The sequence below is a fragment of the Phyllobates terribilis genome, unplaced genomic scaffold, assembly GCF_046119375.1.
Source record: "Phyllobates terribilis strain yellow unplaced genomic scaffold, ASM4611937v1 Scaffold_1__5_contigs__length_1240528914, whole genome shotgun sequence".
In the NCBI taxonomy this organism is placed as follows: domain Eukaryota; kingdom Metazoa; phylum Chordata; class Amphibia; order Anura; family Dendrobatidae; genus Phyllobates; species Phyllobates terribilis.
The window spans coordinates 262,560,613-262,573,423 of NW_027362761.1; positions in this window are offsets into that span (position 1 = coordinate 262,560,613).

A 12,811-nucleotide genomic window follows, 5' to 3' on the forward strand; every position below is an offset into this window, starting at 1 on the left:
AAAACATAATGAAGTGATTGTAATGGGGGATTTCAACTACCCGGATATTGACTGGGAAACAGAAACCTGTAGATCTCAGAAAGGAAAAAGGTTCTTGACAAATATTAAGGATAATTATCTCTCCCAACTAGTGCAGGAACCAACGAGAGGGAAGGCCGTGTTGGACTTAATATTGACTAATAGGCCTGATAGAATAACTGAGGTACAGATAGGGTGGCACCTAGGTAATAGCGACCATAATATTATCGACTTCAAAATGCCCTTCAGTAGGGTTATCAATGAGGGAACAACAAAAACATTAAACTTTAGGAGGGCGAAGTTTGATCAGCTGAAAGAAAGCCTTCAACTTATTGACTGGGACAAAGTTCTTAATCAAAGGAATACGAATAGTAAATGGGAAACCTTCAAAAGAATTCTGAATACTCAGTGCGAGAGGTATATACCGTATGGGAATAAAAGGGCTAGAAATAAGAGGAAACCAATATGGTTGAACAAGAACGTAAAAGGGGCGTTAAATAGCAAAAAAGAGGCATTCAAGAGATTAAAACAGGAAAACAGTAAGGAGGCACTAATGTGTTACAAGGAAAAAACGAGAACCTGTAAAAAACAAATAAAAATAGTGAAGGAGGAAACAGAGAGACGTATTGCTAGGGAAAGTAGATCAAATCCCAAACTGTTCTTTACGTATATAAATAGTAAAAGGATTAAATCGGATAATATTGGACCGATAAAAAGTGAGGAAGGCAAAATCATAGAGAAAGATGAGGATAAAGCTAATCTATTAAATAATTTTTTTTCGACAACTTTCACAAAGGAAATCGAACTAACAGGAGAAATGAGAAGTGACAAACTTAATCCTCCACTAAGTATGACAAATCTAACCCAAGCTGGGGTACAGAAACGCCTCAGTAACATTAAAATAAACAAATCACCAGGACCTGATGGCATACACCCACGGGTACTAAGGGAACTAAGTCATGTGATAGACAGACCGTTATATCTTATATTTAAGGACTCTGTTGAGACTGGGTCTGTACCACTTGATTGGCGACAGGCGAATGTAGTGCCAATATTCAAAAAGGGAGCGAAAAGTGAACGGGATAAATAGTAAAATATCAATATTTGCAGATGACACAAAGTTATGTAAAACAATTAATACAAAAGAGGACAGTGCAGACCTACAGAGGGATTTGGATAAGCTGGGTAGGTGGAGCATTAAATGGCAAATGAGGTTTAACGAGGAGAAATGTAAGGTCATACATATGGGAAGGAAAAATGGAAGTCACCAGTACTCACTGAATGGGAAATCATTGGGGAATTCTGAGATGGAGAAGGACTTGGGCATCTTGATTGATAGCAAACTAAATTGGAGTGCCCAAAGTCAGGCCGCTGCTGTAAGGGCAAACAGGGTAATGGGATGTATCAGAAGAGGTATAGCTGCAAAAGATGAGAACATTGTTCTTCCACTGTACAAAGCACTGGTCAGACCACACTTGGAATACTGTGCTCAGTTATGGGCCCCAATATATAGAAAGGATATAAATGAGCTTGAAAAGGTACAAAGGAGGGCAACAAAATTAATAAAGGGAATGGAGGGACTGCAATACCCAGAGAGGTTGGCAAAACTAGAACTATTCAGCCTGGAAAAGAGAAGGTTGAGGGGGGACATAATAAATGTGTACAAATATGTTAGGGGACAGTATAGAGATCTTGCCCGGGATTTGTTCAAAAGGAGGGATATTACGGTAACAAGAGGACACTCACTAAGACTGGAAGAGAAAAGGTTTCAGCACCAGCATAGGAAGGGGTTCTTTACGGTAAGAGCAGTGAGAATATGGAATTCACTGAGTGAGGAGACGGTAATGTCGGATTCACTACACCAGTTCAAGCGGGGACTGGATGCATTTCTAGATACCAGGCAGATTTCAGCATATACTTAAAAATAAAATAAAATAGTAGGTTGATACAGGGATTTATTCTGACTGCTGGTTTCAGAGTCGGGAGGGAATTTTTCCTCAGGTGAAGATTGGCCAAATCATTTGGGGTTTTTGCCCTCCTCTGGATCAACTTTAGCAATTACAGAACTAACAGGTCGAACTTTATTCGGCTTTACAAACTATGACATAAGAGTTGCACCCCTTCCCCCATTATGTAGTAATGTCCTCCATCTTGGACTCCTTCCTGGTATATACGTCCCCCATCATGAGCCCATCCTAGTATATATGTCCCCCATCATGGTATATATCTCCCTTATCCTGGCCCCATCCTGGTATATATATCCCCAATCCTGGTATATATGTCCCTTATCAAGTGCCCCATCCTGGTACATATGTCCCTTATACTGGTATACAGTATATGTCTCCCATCCTGGTATATATGTACCCAATTCTGCCGCTGTTCTTTAATGCATAGAAAAAAAGATGATCCTACTCACCTACCCTCTGCTCCCTCGCCACATGGCGTCCTCTTCTGAAGCTGGCAGCTGCTTCAGTGTGAAAGCGACGGGAGCGCCTGACGTCACAGCCATGCGCCCCCAGTCACATGCACGCCGATGTCAGCTGCTGGCCTCTGATTGGCCGGCAGCTTGTATTACAGCCCACAGACCCCGCGGGTCTCTGTGCTGCAATACACTTCAGCTGAATGTGCATCCGAGGACCCAAATACAGTTGAAGTTTGCGCTGGGGTCGGTGGGCCACTCACCCGCACAAGCCCGGTCGCGGTCTCGATCTCTGCGACTGCAGTAGTTATGGCCCTGCCCCAAATAATAGCTTTGGAGAGCAATTACTCTCACCTAGGGACGTCCCTCCAGCCAACCATAGGTGCTGGAGTTTCCCGGTCTCACAGGGCACTGGAGAACAAAATGTCCCTTGCCTCCAAAGTACATATGTGGCACCCCAGGGGTCTGGTTTCCACGGTAACAGCAATGTTATGTCTGAGAGCAGGTGGGAGGTCTCTTGGTCAGGAATCCTATGCATGCCACACCTCCTGCCCAGTCCTGGGAGGGGAAGAACTTCCCCTATATAAACCTGGGGCTGAGACAGGGTTAGAGAGTTCAGAGGGAGAGTGCAGCCAGGAGGGCTGACAGGGAGCTGTGGCTCCGGCTGGGCCCAGCTCCTGAGCCATGCCAGAAGTAGAGAAGAGAAGCAGCATAGGAAGAAACAACAGGAGCTCTGTGGGAGCAGTGTTACAAGGAGTCAGGGGCTGGCAGCTGCAGAGCTCGCCCTGACTGAGAAGATTTCTTACCGGACCCGGAGTCCGAGGCTGTGGGGACTAACTCCTACCCAGCAGCAGAATCCGTCAAGCAGGGGATTTCAGGTCCTCTGGCCAAGAAACCCGAAGGCACGGTCACACGCATGGGACCAGCACCGCCATCATGGAGCGGAAGCTACTAGAAGGCCCCGAGTCACCGGCCATACGGGTGAGCACCACACGGTACACTCAGGGACGTGGGCTACTTATACCCGCCTCTAGCAAGGTAGCCAGAAGAGTACAGTCAGTTTGGGAGGCCTACAACTCCGCCTGGCCAGGGGAGATCCCATCTGCTCAAGGACTGACCAGGCCCCAATCGCTAGCCAGTACTCCGGGAGGGTCTACCTTTGTCACCAGTAAAGACCCTGAATCACACCGCATCGTCTCTGAGTGATTCCTGCTACCCCCATCATCCACGTCGGCTGCCCTGAGGCCATACCCCTCCCGTTGGGGGTTGTACTATCACGCTGCACAATCCTACCACCGGCCTCAGCGGTCTGCCCTGCAGCAGCAGCTCCTTAGCTGTACTCAACGGGTGGCGTAGTCGTCCAACATCTACCGCTGATACAGCGCCACTTAGTCTGACTCCCTGGGCACGGACCGGATCACCGCCACGAGACTACAACCCTCAAAAGATCCGGCTCCGGGTAAGCTCCCGCGTGCGCAACGCAGCACGACACAGGCCCAGGGGCGCGTCACATACAAATGTACTCACTGTACCTCTGCTGTCATTCCTGTACAGAAAGTGTCGGCCACTCAACCTGCATTGACTCAGAGACTAGTGGTGTGAGTTGCAGTAGCAAAGGGAACTGGAAGTTTGGAGCCAGTCTGGGTGGTCATCTGCACAAGAGGAAGCTGAAGCTTGTTCCTGAGCTCGCTCATGGATGCAGAGATCTATTCTAGTGCTAGGTGTATAAGGGCTTCCAGCAAGGATGGTAAGTCAGTTTTCCCCTCATCACCTTGGCGAACACTTGTAAGGTTATATGCCCCTGTCAGATCCAGTTTAGAAAACCACTTGACCCCCCTAGTTGATTAAACAGATCAGGAATAAGAGGTAATGGGTATAGTTTGCGTACTGTAATCTTATTAATCTCTCTAAAATCCAAACAAGGACGCAAACTTCCATCTTTTTTCTTAACAAAGAAAAAACCCACAGCGACTGGTGAGGTGGAAGGCCTTATATGAACCTTTCAGAGACTCTTTTGAATGTACTCTTTCAAGGCATCTCTCTCCGGCAATTAGGTCCCTGGGATAAATTCAATAACACAATCATATGACCTATGCGGGGGAAGAACTTCACTTTCAGTCTCAGAAAAAGCATCCTCAAAATCTTGAATAAAATCTGGAAGAAGAGATCTCATAGATCTCATTCTCGTCTCGGCTATTGCACCTCTCTACTAATCGGTCTCCCTCTTACTAAACTCTCCCCTCTTCAATCCGTCCTTAACGCAGCAGCAAGGATCATATTCCTCGCCAACCGCTACACCGATGCCTCTTCCCTGTGCCAGTCATTGCATTGGTTACCCATCCAATATAGAGTTCAATTTAAACTTATCATGCTTACCCACAAAGCGCTCCATGCTTCCGTACCCCCCTACATCTCCTCCCTTGTCTCAGTCTACCACCCTACACGTGCCCTCCGTTCTGCCAATGACTTAAAACTAAAATCCTCCATAATCCGAACTTCCCACTCCCGTCTCCAAGATTTCTCGGGTGCTGCGCCAATTCTTTGGACTGCATTACCCAGGACAGTTTGATTAATTCCCAATACCCACAGTTTCAAGCGGACCCTAAAAACCCATTCCTTTAGACTGGCGTATCGCCTAAACACACTATCTGTCTGTCCCAGTTTTCCCCCATATTAAAATCTTCTTCAATTTCGGGTTCATACCATCCATGTACTTAATAGCCTCGGTCTGGACTGTACACATACTGGCTGGCAACCAGTCCATGTATTATTATTTATCCTATTTAGTATATCAAGGCTGCATTATACAATATATGTACACTTTACCTTTTGTGTCTCCCCCATTTCCTCATAGACTGTAAGCTTGCGAGCAGGGCCCTCACTCCTTTTGATTTGAGAAATGCTTATTCTGTATTGTTTGTATAAGTCCCCCCTAAAATTTTAAGGTGCTGCGGAATATGTTGGCGCTATAAAAATAAAAATTATTATTATTATTATTATGGATGCCAGGGATTTAGACAAACAATTGGAAAAACAAAAATTCCCCCAAGACTTAACCTCGCAACTCTCCCAATTGATGGAAGGTTTGTGTTTCAGTAACCAGGGCATACTAAACACAACTTTAGCTGGTAATGAAGGAAAGACCATGAAAGACATAGATTCTTTGTATAGCACTCCCACTGTCATGCACACATTCTCAACCTTAGAAGTAACATGACTGAAGGGGAGAATTATCAATTGTGGACACTTGAATAGGATGACCGAGAGTTGACACTGTATACCAGGGGTCTCAAACTCGGCTGGGTATATGGGCCGCACATGGAAAAAATTTGAATTTGGGGGGCCGCATTCTTTGTTCAATGTGACATTTTTAGTGATACCATTTTTTTTGTATACACCTTTTGAACATTTTTGCAGTGTTTATTTTTTTATGGCTTGGGTCGTTATGGATGTGGTGATAATAAACGTGCACTTTTTTGTGTTTACTTTAGTTTACATATAAAACAGCATTTTTAGTGCCCAATATTTTTTCATGCTTTATTTTATTTTTTATTTTTTTTACAATTTTATTTCCCCCAAATGGCCACATACAGTAATATTGTCTTACAATTAGCATCATATAGTAATAATGGAAAACATCTTGTAGTAATGTTCCCCATCCAAGTCCCCATCTTGTACTAATGTGCCCCATCCAGGTCCCCATCCTGTGGCTATGTGCCCCATCCCGGTCCCCATGTTGTGGCTATGTGCCCCATCCCGGTCCCCATGTTGTGGCTCTGTGCCCCCTGTGCTGTTCTTCACACACATAAAATAGAAAAAAAAAAAGATGATTCTCACCTGTCCTCCGTTCCCTCGGCGGCCTTCCTGCAGATGTGGCCCGCAGGCACCACAGAGTCCGACCCCTTGACGATCCCGACCTGGTCCAGGAGGAGCCGCCGACAGCAGCGCTGCATTGCCGCACAGAGACTGTCTCCCAGCACAGCATTTTCAATGTCAGCCGCCGGCCAATCAGAGGCCAGCAGCTGACATCTGCATATGGCAATGACGTCATACTCGCTGCGCCGACACGCAGATATCAGCTGCTGGCCTCTGATTGGCCGGCGGCTGGCATTGGAAATGCAGTGCTGGGAAACAGTCTCTGTGCGGCAATTCAGCGCTGCTGTCGGCGGCTCCTCCTGGACCAGGTCGGGATCGTCAAGGGGTCTGTGCCTGCGGGCCGCATAAAGCAGCCTCAGGGGCCGCATGCGGCCCGCGGGCCGCGTGTTTGAGACCCCTGCTGTATACCCATACTCAATAGCAAACTCACTGTCAATGAGATCTAAGGCGGAACCTGAGTCAACAAATGCAGATGTAACTATTAGTGATGAGCGAACATGCTCGCCACTGCTCGGTACTCGCCCGAGCATCACGGTGCTCGACAAGCTAGGCGCTCGGCGAGTATTTCCGGGTTGCTTGGGCGGGAAATCGAGTCCCCTCCCTGCATTTTGACGCTCTTTAGAGAGCCAATGAACATGCAGGGATTGCTTGTCACGCAAAGTAATGCCATAGCCATGTTGGTTGTGGGCATTACAGTGATTGGCTGGCCGCACAGTGTTATCAGGTCTATACAAGATCTGGCGCCGCTATGTTTGTCACAGTCTAGAATAGGGAGAGCTGCTGCTGAGTCAAGGAGAGATTTGCTTGTTTATAGTTAGTAAAAGTATTCCACAGCATATCTATATATCCATTTGAACTAACAGTCCTTGTGAGGACTAATCCAGCTGCATATATTCAGTGGTGATAGCAGGAGTTAGGCAGGCAGGCAGTGTATGTGGCAAACTGCAGTGCATATAGTGCAAGAGGGTCCATAGCACATTCCTGCTGCTGCTGTTCTTACAGATATTTGTAGACATAGCCCCATATATCAGGGGCCAGGGCAATTTTTTTTTATCTTAATCCTGGTTATTTGCTTAAAAACCAAGGCAGGCAGGGTATGTGACAGACTGCAGTGTATGATACAGCACAAGAGGGTCCATTGCATGTTCAATTTCTGAGTGATCCTGCTGTGGCAAATATTTGTAGACACAGCCCCAGATATCAAGGGCCAGGGCAATTTTTTTTTTATCTTAATCCTGATTATTTGCTTAAAAAGCAATCCAGAGTACAACATTTTTCTGCTCTATTTGCTTGTTAGCATCAGAATACAGCCAGATCTTTTCCATATTACAGCGATAAAAATCCAGAAATTTGAACTGAACGTGGAAAATATTGGCCACCTTTTCCATTTCATTGCAGTGTGTCGGTCAAGCTATTCACACTAGGTCTCTGTGAAGAATAATATTAGTAAACTACAGGCCTGCTATTTAAAACCATGGTTTTCTGTCAGACGTATCACATAAAACAGCGTTCCAAAATCAGCCATTTCTGCCTTCCATTTTGTTGCAGTGTGTAGGTCAAGCTATGCAAATTGTCTCTTCAGAAAGGAAGAGGACTAGAACTCTAGTGCCACCTACAGGAAGTAGCAATCCTAAAGTCAATAGTGACCCTTTAACGAGCCTTATCACATGACTTAGGATAAAAGCTAATACCAAAAACTCAATTTGCAGACACTGTGTTTCAGGGTACTTGCTCCGCGTCAGTGCAAAGTGTGAGTTCTGGTTTGGCTGGATGAAAGGCGTCAGACCGGTATCTAGGGGTAATATTTCTCCTTGTGGAGAGTGATATGTTAAGCACGTCAGGTGAGGAGACTTTTAAAGCCGCAATGCTCCCCTGGGAAATTTGCAAATTGTCTCTTCAGAGAGGAAGAGGACTAGAACTCTAGTGCCACCTACAGGAAGTAGCAATCCTAAAGTCAATAGTGACCCTTTAACGAGCCTTATCACATGACTTAGGATAAAAGCCAATACCAGAAACTCAATTTGCAGACACTGTTTCGGGGTACTGGCCCTTGTCACTACAAAGTGTGAGTTCTGGTTTGGCCGGATGAGAGGTGTCAGACCGGTATCTAGGGGTAATATTTCTCCTTGTGGAGAGTGACGTGTTAAGCACGTCAGGTGTGGAGACTTTTAAAGCCGCAATGCTCCTCTCGGTCAAGCTATTCACACTAGATCTCTGTGAAGAATAGTATTAGTAAACTACAGGCCTGCTATTTAAAACTGTGGTTGTCTGTCAGACGTATCACATATAACAATGTTCCAAGATCAGCCATTTCTGCCTTCCACTTCCTTGCAGTGTGTGGGTCAAGCAATTCATACTAGGTCTCTATGAAGAATAGTATTAGTAAATTACAACCCTGCTATTTAAAACCATGATTGTCTGTCTGGTGTATCACATATAACAGCGTTCCAAAATTAGCCATTTCTGCCTTCTATTTCATTGCAGTGTGTCGGTCAAGCTATTCACACTAGGTCTCTGTTAAAAATAGTATTAGTAAACTACAGGCCTGCTATTTAAAACTGTGGTTCTCTGTCAGACATATCACATATAACTGCGTTCCAAAAGCAGCCATTTCTCGTGAACGTGGAAAATATTGTCCTCTATTTAAAATAGGCAAGGTGCATGGCAAGGGACGTGGAAGTGGACGTGATGGTGCATGCAGAGGCCGAGGACGTGGCCGTGGGCAAGCTGAAATTGTGCCACAACAAACACCCACACCTTGTCGCTCGACCTTCCTGTCCCAATTACTATGGGACCGCAGCACAGCACTATTGAACCCAGAGCACTGTCAATAGGTTGTTAGTTGGATAGCAGATAATGCTTCCAGTCAGCTTGCCACCACCAACACCACCCTGTCTTCCACATGGTCAAGTCTCAGTAGCCATGAGTCTAGACCACATATTCCTAACCCTGATACTCCTTCCTCCCACCATGCTGAGTGCCCGGAGACAACTGATACCACACTCGGACACTCAGAAGAGCTGTTCACTTTTCCATTTGTAGATTCAGGCCTCTCGCCAGGCCAGCTTCAATCGAGTCAAGAGGAGAACGCGTTTAGCGATGCCCAAATATTTGAGCAGCCAAGGTCACATGAAGGCGACGATGGGAAAGTGCAATTACTGTCGCAAGAGGTGGATGATGATGATGAGACACAATTGCCAGAAAGTCAGGAGGAGGACCAGGGTGCGGAAGTGGAAGACGAGGTGGTGGATGATATAGTAACTGACCCAACCTGGCAGGGGGACATGCAGAGCGAGGACAGCAGCACACAGGGGGAGGGAGGCGTAGCACCACAACAGGCAGGAAGAAGCAGTGTTGTGGCCACAGATACAAAAAAGTGTTCCCAGTAACGCTAACACGACGGAAGTTGCCAGTACAACTGTTAGGTCTTCCTGAGTCTGGTTGATTTTTAAAGACTCTGGAGATAATCCCAAAAAGGCCATTTGCACCACCTGCCAGGCCAGTATCAGCAGGGGTAGCAAAACTAGCAACCTGACTACCACCAACATGATCAGGCACATGGCAGTAAAGCACCCGACTAAGTGGGCCGAAGCCCAGGGTCCAGAAACAGTGTCTGCAGGTGACACCACTGCTTCTTCTGCTGTTGTGCGTGCACGCCAATCCCCTGTCCATGGCGCATGCGAAGATTCCCCCCGCCCTGCACCTGTCGTTGCACACTCTCAACTAGCACCATCAGCAAGCACGTCTACGTCCTTGTTCGAGTGCAGCGTTCAATTGTCCCTACCCCAGTCCTTGGAACGCAAGTGCAAATACACAGCCAACGCCCCACAGGCCATACTACTAAATTCACACATTTCGCGAATGCTTGCGCTTGAAATGTTGCCTTTTAGGCTTGTGGAGACGGAAGCTTTTCACAACCTGATGGCGGCGGCCATCCCTCGGTACTCGCATTACACGAGCAAGTGTCCCACAACATTAGCCGTGCCCTCAACAATGCAGTTACTGGGAAAGTCAACCTAACCACGGACACGTGGACAAGTGCTTGTGGGCAGGGATGATACATCTCACTGATGGCACACTGGGTTAATGTAGTGGAAGCCGGGACCCAGTCAGACCTTGGGACGAAACATGTCTTCCTGACTCCGAGGATTGCGGGCCCTCGGTCAATCAGTGTTGCCCCCACATTCTACTGCTCCTGCACCTCCTCCTCTTCAGCCTCCATCATCGAAATGACCACATCAGTCACAAGCTGGAAGCACTGCAGCACTACCTCAGCCAAGCGGCAACAGGCTGTGCTGAAGCTAATAGGCTTAGGTGACAAACCACACAACTCTGTAGAGTTGTGGACAGATCTGAAAGAGCAGGCAGATCTGTGGTTGACACTGCTGACCCTACAGCCAGGCATGATCGTGTGTGACAATGGCCGGAACCTGGTTGCGGCTCTGAAGCAAGGTGAGCACACACACGTACCATGCCTGGCCCATGTGCTTAACCTCGTGGTTCAGCGGTTTCTCAAAACCTACCCGGATCTGCCGGATCTGCTTGTCAAAGTACACCATGTGTGTGCCCATTTTAGAAAGTCAGCTACACTTCCACCTTTTGCCGTGCTTCAGCAGCATTTTCAGCTTCCAGCTCACCGACTGGTGTGCGATGTCCCCACTCGTTGGAACTCTACATTGCAGATGTTGGGAAGGATTTGTGAGCAGAAGAGGGAAGATGTTGACTACCACCATCAACAAGGCCATCAGTATTCAGGTCATACTCCACACATAAATATAAGAATAACCTCGGCACTCAATGGATATGCAAAGAAGGTAATTTTATTATGCAGTCCACACAAAAAAATAAACGTTTCGGTCACAATTGACCTTCATCAGTATTGCTGCAAAATAAGTAGATGCAGTCAGAAAATAATAAAATGAAAACAAAATAATACATTCAAGGATTATAACATAAAGTATAAATGCAACTCAATGGGATCTGGGAAGGAAAGTGGAATAAGGGTGGAGGAGGATGTAGGGTAGAGGAGGATGTAGTTAATAGAGGCGGAAGAAAACATACCAAGAGGAAGGAGAAGGTGTATGTGGCTGGATGGTCCAGAAGAAAGGTTTCTGGAGTTACCTGTGTAAAAGTATATGCAGAGGTAAGGCGCCAGGTATAATGGAGACACACTGTCTAAAAGACATAGTAAAAATACCTGAGTAGTAGTAGAAGTAGTAGTGAATGAGGAGAACTGTATAACGCGGTATCCCCCGTTCGTATGATATGGACAAAAGGTAACAAGGCTTCCTGGAAGCGTATAAATTTAAAGAGGTGAGACGCTTGCTGAAGAGCAGTGTATGTCCAGGGAGAGACAGTACTATACCTGGGTGAAGAGGGCAGAGCTACGCGGTATCCCCCGCTAGTAGAAGGCACAGGTAAGAGGTGTGGAGGGTCCCTATTTATATATGTAGTGAGAGGAACGAGGCGCTGCAGAGCGCGCTAGAGCGGAAGAGGAAGTGACGTCACCGGATGTGACGCGTGCGGTCCAGAGGCTTGCGTTCCACCAACAGGAAGTGACCGGCCGAGAGAATCAGGAGATCTGGGCAAGCGCAGTAGTCAAGGAAACGGAGGAGGGGACTGGAGGGGAGAGCAGGAATGGAAGGCAGGGCTTTCTAGGGAGAAAAGAAACAACGAATGAGTACATGTAAACCGAGCATTGTGCATCATATACTATAGAAATATAGTCATGTTAAAGAGATACATTGAATGACAATATAAATCAGAGTAACTAGTTACATTACAGAAAACAGCGTGGCTGAGCATAAAATCACGATATAGAGCAGGGTACTATGTATCCTATTAGATGAAAGCAGATAAGTCATATTCCCTGTTCAGACCTTTGGGGGTCCTGGAATCCAACTCGTGGATCCAGAATGCTTCCCTTTGTTTGAGACGTAAGATCCGATTACCACCTCTGCGTAATGGTGGTACCTGTTCCAGGATTTGGAATCTAAGTTGTGATATATTATGTCCTACTGTAATGAAATGGTGCGGGATCGGTAGTAACATATTTCTACATCTGATTGTCGATTTGTGTTTAGAAATACGATCTTTTATAGGTTGTGTGGTTTCTCCAATGTAAATCATGCCACACGGACATTTAATGAGGTAAACCACAAACGAACTGTCACATGTGAAGTAATTTTTGATAGTGTATCTCTTGCCTGACTGGGGATGAAAAACGGAACTGCCTTTAAGCACATTATTGCATTGATGGCAATGAAGGCATGGGAATGTGCCTGATTTAGGATTGCAGAGAAAGCGTTGTGTCTGGCCTGTTTTGTTGCTGCCAATATCAGCATGTACCAGTGCATCTTTGATGTTGGGAGCTCTTTTGAAACAGGGCATAAAAGGTTGTTTAAATGACAATATGGTAGGGTGTGCTTCTTGTAGTAAGTGCCAATGTTTTTTTATGGTTTTGTGAATCAGATAGGCATAAGGATGAAATGTATGAAC